The 7,719-nt window shown below is 39.7% G+C and overlaps 1 long non-coding RNA gene across 1 annotated transcript; it reads right to left on the bottom strand.

Moving 5' to 3' along the window:
- Window positions 1-5,899: 5,899 nt before the first annotated feature.
- LOC125194761 (uncharacterized) lies at window positions 5,900-7,076 on the bottom strand. Its single transcript, XR_016137495.1, has 2 exons — window positions 6,826-7,076; window positions 5,900-6,733 (listed from the first exon to the last, which is right to left on the bottom strand). It is a non-coding gene; the product is annotated as an uncharacterized LOC125194761 (long non-coding RNA).
- Window positions 7,077-7,719: the final 643 nt, after the last annotated feature.

Below are 7,719 nucleotides of genomic sequence, written 5' to 3'. Positions count from 1 at the left end.
TCTGTTTAGATTACAATGGGGAGAAATTCACTTTTAGCATTGATGAAGCTATGAGGAAACCACTTGACGTGGAAAATCTCCATTTCATTGATGTCATTAACCCCCTGGTCCAGGAGTTTCTTGAGACCGAACTATTGCAGGAACAGGCTGATACCTCGGAAATGACTGAAGATATGAGAAAAGAAGTTGCAGGATGGTGTGAAACAGTTATTAAGCAAGGGCTATCTGATGAAGAAATCACAAAGGCAATAATGGACTTCTGTGGCGAGGCAGGATCTCCTGGGTCCAAGGGATCAGTCCAACTGGCCAGTGTGGAAACGTTGTCAGGGTTGGACGAGCTGGTCAAGAAAGGTATGGAGAAGAATCCGTTGCCCCCTGAAGTACCCCCTCCAAAGAAAGAGTTGAAGAACCTTCCTCCGGGTCTGAAGTATGCCTACCTAGGCGAAGGCGAATCTCTGCCTATCATAATCAACAGCCTTCTGACCCAGGAGCAGGAAGTCAAGCTATTAGAAGTGCTGGGGAGGAACCAGAAAGCAATAGGGTGGACTCTATCTGACGTAGTGGGGATCAGCCCCGATCTATGTATGCACCACATCCGTTTGGAAGAAGGAGCCAAGGCACACCGGGATCTCCAGAGGAAACTCAATCCCAACATGAGAGAGGAAGTCTTAAAGGAAGTATTGAAGCTGCTGGCCCTAAGAATCATATACTCCATTCCAGATAGTGAGTGGGTGAGTCCTATCCACATGGTGCCGAAGAAATCAGGAATACAAGTAGTCAAGAATGACCGCAACGAGCTTGTGCCCACAAGGTTAGTCACGGGGTGGAGAATGTGCATAGACTACAGGAAACTTAATGCGGCCACACGAAAAGATCATTTCCCACTACCCTTCATCGACCAAATGCTGGAAAGGTTGGCGGGAAAGCAATACTTCAGCTTTCTAGATGGCTATAGTGGATACTTCCAAATCTATGCCAATCCGGAGGATCAGGAGAAGACCACGTTTACCTGCCCCTTTGGAACATATGCCTACCGGAGAATGCCTTTTGGTCTGTGCAACGCACCTGGGACATTTCAGCGATGCATGATGAGCATTTTCTCGGATCTACTGGAGGACTCATAGAAATTTTTATGGATGATTTCACCGTTTATGGAGATTCTTTCGAGATTTGCCTGCAGCACCTGGATATTGTTTTGGAGAGATGCAGGAAGAAGAACCTGGTGCTGAAGTATGAGAAATGCCACTTTATGGTCAAGGAAGGGATAGTACTGGGACATGTTGTATCTGAGTGGGGCATCGGGGTAGATCAAGCAAAGGTGGAGGTAATCTCTAAGCTTCCACACCCAACGAATCAGAAGGAAATTCGAGGATTCTTGGGGCATGCAGGGTTCTACCGAAGGTTCATTAAAGACTTCGCAAAAATCGCCCAGCCCCTGACAAGACTTCTCCAGAATAATGTGGAGTTTGAGTTTGATGATAAGTGTAAAAAAGCCTTCCAGCTACTCAAGGATCGTCTGGTCACAGCTCCGATAATCCGCTCGCCCAACTGGGATTATCCCTTCGAGGTAATGTGCGACGCAAGTGACTTTGCAATAGGAGCGGTGTTGGGCCAGAGGATCGAAGGAAAAAGTTATGTCATATTTTATGCCTCAAAGACTCTCAACCAGGCCCAGAAGAACGATAACACCACCGAGAAGGAGATGTTGGCTGTGGTGTACTCATTTGAAAATTTCCGACCATATCTACTGGGGTCGAGGGTAATAGTGTTCACTGACCATGCAGCCATTAAATATCTCCTAGCCAAGAAGGAATCTAAGCCAAGGCTAATCCGATGGGTACTGCTATTGCAAGAGTTCGACTGGGAAGTCAGAGATAAGAGAGGGACCGAGAATAGAGTGGCTGACCACTTAAGCAGGATTACCCAAGGAGAAGATGAGGAAGCCGTACCCGATGCTTTTCCAGAAGAGCACTTGTATTACTTAGGGGGATCCACTAGACCAATCCGATGGGTAGCAGTGCTAGCGTTAACTGGGCCCGAGGAGTCGGAGAAACGGAAAGGCAAACCGAATGACGAGCCTTGGTTCGCGGACCTGGCAAATTATTTAGTTACTGGAGAACTACCTGCCGCACAAGAAATCACTAGGGCCCAGAGGATGAAAATTAAAAGTGAATCCAAGTACTACTTTTGGGATGACCCATACCTCTGGAAGATGGGTTCAGATCAAGTGATAAGAAGGTGTATTCCAGAGTGGGAGCAAAGAGACGTACTGAACCATTGCCATGCACTAGCGTGTGGTGGCCACTTCAGCCCAAGGAAAACGGCAAGGAAAGTTCTGGATAGCGGTTTCTACTGGCCTTCGCTGAATATGGATGCTTATGAGTTCTGCCAGAATTGCAATAGGTGCCAACTGACCATAGGGATTTCTATGAGAGATGAGATGCCACATACTCCAATAATAGTCTGCGAGATCTTTGATGTTTGGGGCATGGACTTCATGGGCCCATTCCCATCTTCATATGGAAATACGTATATATTGGTTGCTGTGGATTACGTGTCCAAATGGATAGAGGCCAAGGCTACAAGTTCAAGCGACGCGAAGGAAGTTTCAAAGTTTCTAAAGGCCAATATATTCAACCGATATGGCGTGCCTCGAGCGATCATCTCAGACCAAAGGACTCACTTCTGTAATAGGACGATTGAAGCACTGATGAGAAAATATGGAGTCCACCATCGGTTATCTACTCCGTATCATCCCCAGTCAAATGGGCAGGCTGAAATATCAAATCGAGAAATCAAGGGCATCCTAGAGAAGACGGTCAATACCTCGAGGAAGGACTGGAGTAAGCGTCTAGATGATGCTCTCTGGGCCTATAGAACCACTTATAAGACACCTATAGGAATGTCACCCTACAGATTGGTATTTGGAAAAATGTGTCACCTGCCCGTGGAGATAACTGAGATTAGATGTTATTCTTTACGTCCTAATGACATGAATAGTCTAGGTTAGCATTGTCCTTCATGACAATCCAACCACTTAAAAAAATAAATAAATAAATAAATAAATAAAAAGAGTATCTCTAAGCCAACTAAGCAATGGATACATCGCAAGAGAATGTGTCTACAATGTAGATAACGAATCTAGTCATACAATAATAAATAAACAGAAACGGCGTGTTACTAGAACGAGCATATTGATGATCCGAGGGTACCAAAGAGTCGTAATCTTCACCTATGGTCATCTGACGCGATTGGAAGTAAAAGTAGTTTGGAACTAAAGTTTTCGATAATTCATTTAGTATCACCATTATAGTTGACCAGAAAAATTCATCAGTAACACTTACCTGGGTTCCATGAAACTCACTTTTCTCGAAGCCCTCCTCGATCAAAATATTGTATTACCGAATTAAGACCATAAATGATTACTTTTTAATGTGCCACTATCTTCTATATCAAGGTTAGGAACCACTTTTAGTTTACATAAAATGAGCTTACTCTCTCAAGTTTTCAGATAACCTTCAGTAACCACAGTCCCTTTTTACTCATTCTGTATAAAAGCAATATTTGACTCTCTAAAATCTTGCCACCAACCTCCCATACTTGGAGTTGCTTTAACTATGGTCTTCAGAATAATCATGTTTCTTAGACAATCATTTGATCAATGAAAACATATTCTTCAAAGATCATTAGCGGACCTTTATATTTTCAAAAAGTGATGTTGACAAGCTCCTTGTTATATATGAGCCATCCCTTCTTCATAAATCCACTATACTTATTGCATCATGTTTTTAGCTCTTCGGCAGCTCTATGTCTAAAGCTAGCAATTTGCTTTCTCCACGAACTACTTTGCTCCAATTGTCTTCCCTATCAGTTAGTTTCTTTGATTTGCTTATAAACCTTGTGAAATCATTAACATAACCTCGTATCACGATGTTGATTGATCAATTTGGCCAATTGCTTGCTATTCTTCTTCCTCAAATCCACTTGGGATCAATCATTCTTGATCTTACTACATTGGAGTAGCCATCTGGTGAAACCTTAAGCTTTTTATTTTGACCCTTTGTGTTTTGAGATATGTTTGTTGACAAGCTTTATGAGGACCTCATCTTTCGAATTCTAATATGATTATTGTATTTTGAATTGAGCTTTTCTGTAGCTCCAAATTTAATACTGGCAATTTTCTTTTCCCTTGACTAGTTTCTTCTTGTTTCCCTGTCTATGAGTTTTCTTGAGTCGCTTATAAACTTTGAAAATCTCATTGACAAGATCTCCTATCACAATGTTGTTGAGCAAATCACAATTGGTTGTTTTTCCTGTTCCTTTCAAATCCAATTGTGACCAACCATCTCAAGTCTTATCATCTGGGAATACTTGAAGCTTTTGATATTAATTTTGATTATATTATTGGTAACCTATTGTGGAAATCTACATTCAGTTCATTCATACCCTCACTCTCGTAATTTATTTCATCCGGCAAGCTCTTACCACAAGAAAATTCCCAAGTTCTATGAGTATGGCTCAAGCCCTTTGAAGTTGTATCTTTTCTTTTCTTGGAGTGAGTGTAATGAGCCCAATTGAACATAGTCCTTGCACTTCATGAAGAATTATTGTCAAGTTACCAATGTGATTTTATGATGAAACCATATGATCAAGTGTTTGAGCTAGTCATAGTCGTCATGTTTTCTTAACTGACTCATAACCTTCTGAAAACAAGAACCTTTCCAATAATCCTCTTTGAATTCCATATTCAGTTTCTATCTGAGTTAAGACTATTAGATCAACTTTTGACTTGAGATCTCATGGAGGGCAAGACACCGACCTTTGCAAAATACGCCTGAAGGATTAAAGTACCCTGAAATGGACATAGAAGGCGCAATCAAAGAATATGATCAACAAGTGTAGAGCCGGAAAAAGTTGTACGCCGGAGCAAGTCACACGGATTTGACTTTTAGCATAAGAAAAAAAAACGAATATCTATCATTAGTATTAATTTTAAGCCAAAACCTCGATTCGTCGAACAATACGAGATCCTTGAGGAAGAGGGTTCAGTGGTATTCAATTGGCATTACTGCCCAACTTTGGGAACGTATGCAACGTATTCCACGTCTCCCAACTTTGAACGTACGTGTTCGACCCCAAACATGTGATTCGTCACGAAGAAATCGCTCTAGAACCCAACCTGAGTTACGAAGAAAAGCCAGTGGTAATACTACATCTAAAGGTGCAGCAACTTCGGAATAAATCGATTACTACAGTAAAAGTTTTGTGGAAAAAGCACGGACAGGAAAAAGGAAAAAGCAACATGGAGCTAGAAGAGAAAATGAAGAAAAAAAAATATCCCCAGCTTTTGCCTAGATACTTCCTAAATTTCGGGACGAAATTTCTTTTAAGGGGGGTAGAATGTAACAACCCGAACTTTCGCACCTTATTATTATTAATATTAGCCTAAAGAAAAATAAATAAATAAAATAGGTGATTGTTGTAGTATTCGAAACCTTCCCTGTATATTTATAATAATCGATCTTGGAATTATAAAATAATAGTTGCTTCGTTCTCAAACGCACATTTCAAGTACAACAACAAAAAAAAAGTAGTAAGTAACCCCAAATAAAAGTTTATAATGTCTAGTGCATCTCCGAAGTCCGCTAAAGTACTATTATACAAATTTATCAAGTTCCTAATCCATTACAATTAGAGAAATGTGCAAATCCGGACCGCCCTTAAAACGGTCGTGCTCGTATCCAAAGGAAGTCCGATCTGTCAACAAGAATTTGACATGATCTTTAAATAAATCCTATTACCTACATAAGATAGAAAATTCGAGAAGTAAGATATGCTAAAATATGGATAAACCAAATCCTTTAGAAGATTTTAGCCAAGTGGGAATTAAATATAAATCAGAAGAATCAAGGTCTCATATGCTCCCATCACATTTTCAAAATGCTTCTTAGCCATAGGATCAACCAAGGAGATATACATAAAATACTCAAAAGCTGACATACAAATATAACAATGAAGATTAACTTTACCAAGTTAAATATAAATATGAGTAACATGGGAGATTTATCTCCACATCAGATCAAAGATTTCAACAAAGAATAATTAACGTCTAAGATAGTCCCTCCATTCTCAAAATACATTTTGGCCATATGATCCAAAATATCTCTTGCATACTTCCCCTCCAAGCTACACCTCCCCCAGTTGGATTACAACATACAAGGGAGTATATAAACCTTAAGTCTTCTCACTTTCAAGCACCCATCACCATCAAACATTCTCTTCACACACCAACACAACATAGGATTGATAAGGAGTCGAGGAGGGAGAGTTGCAGATAATTGTAGGATTAAGTCCTACAATCCAACAACACTTTTTCACCATTAAAAAGGTAAATCTTAAGCCTTTCTTCTCTTGCACATATGTACAAGCATATGCATACATATAGTGACAAATAGAATCTGTTAAAATGAAATTAACAAATTCACAACAACAAGTTTACCATCTTCCACCATAATCCATCGATATCAGTGAAACAAATGCCCCAAAATCACTAAATTCATGAAGTAGCAGAAGTAAGTATATACTTTAATGAATAAGCCAATTGGGAAACTTATCCCTTTGAGTATGAATCTGCCGGATTCCGGCGAATGGACTTAGACACCCCATCGACACGAGGACTGCCCCCACAACCCAGATATGTCACCGATTCAATGATTTCAAGACCTTTATAAATCTACAAGTTAAAAACACCAAGCATCGAAATTCAAGATTCAATCTTTAGAAATAAAACAAAAGGGGGAATTGATCAAATTGGGCATTCCTTACCTTTCGGAAGTTCGGCTGAGGCGGTGCGTAGCAGCGGTGATCGATGATGGCGGCGGATCCCGAGGGAGAGAAAGACACACCGCTGGAGGAGGCGGCGGCAGCGGCGCCGGAGGGAGGCTGGTCGACGGTCAGCAGCAGGCAGGAAGCGCAGAGCTCTTTTCTGTTCTCCTTCTCGTTAGTCACGATGGAATGAGGGGGGGAGAGGAGAAACTTCTAGTGCTATTATTGGTTCTTTAATTGGGTTAATGAATTTAATGTTTTGGGCTAACATTTTAAATGATGATTGGGCTACTATTTTTTTTGTTTGGGCTAAAAAGTGGAGTGATAAATCTATAAATGGAGGTTGCAGTAAATACATCAAGGCGGCTCGATTTCCAAATTTAATTACTTGGGCTAGAAATTAAAGAAAGACTTGGCCTAGTTTTGGAATTTTTAATTTATTTTGGAGAAAACTACATATTAAATTTTAACCTAACTTTTAAAGTAAGGTTCAATTAATATTTTTATATGGTTTCTTCTAATGGTGTAACTAAGCTAAAATAATTGATATTTTGATTTATTTTAAAGTTTTGCTTGGGAGTAACTTTTCTAAGTAAAAGACGCATAGATCCAATTTAGTCGAAGTTCGAGACTTGTGGAAGTAGAATCATCAAATAATATATGAGTTTTAGGAATTTTTTAAAGATAAGTGAAATAAGAAAAGGGAACTAAGTACGAGGCATGCATTTTAATTAGGTTAGTCCTTCAGTCTAATCGGTATTATTATTTTGTATTGTTTTGAAAAAGGTTATCACTGAAGTTAAGCTTGGAGCGAGAAAATCAAGTTAAGAAAATTAAATGAACGAGGTGAGCTTTCTTATACTAAAAATACAAATTATATTTTATGAAAACTCG

Source organism: Salvia hispanica, chromosome 4 (genome assembly GCF_029641045.1).
Source record: "Salvia hispanica isolate PSC_SH4W2 chromosome 4, Shi_PSC_v1, whole genome shotgun sequence".
NCBI classification, from domain to species: Eukaryota; Viridiplantae; Streptophyta; class Magnoliopsida; order Lamiales; family Lamiaceae; genus Salvia; species Salvia hispanica.
Note: the sequence above shows the minus strand (reverse complement) of the source record. Positions and strands in the feature narration are given on the sequence as shown.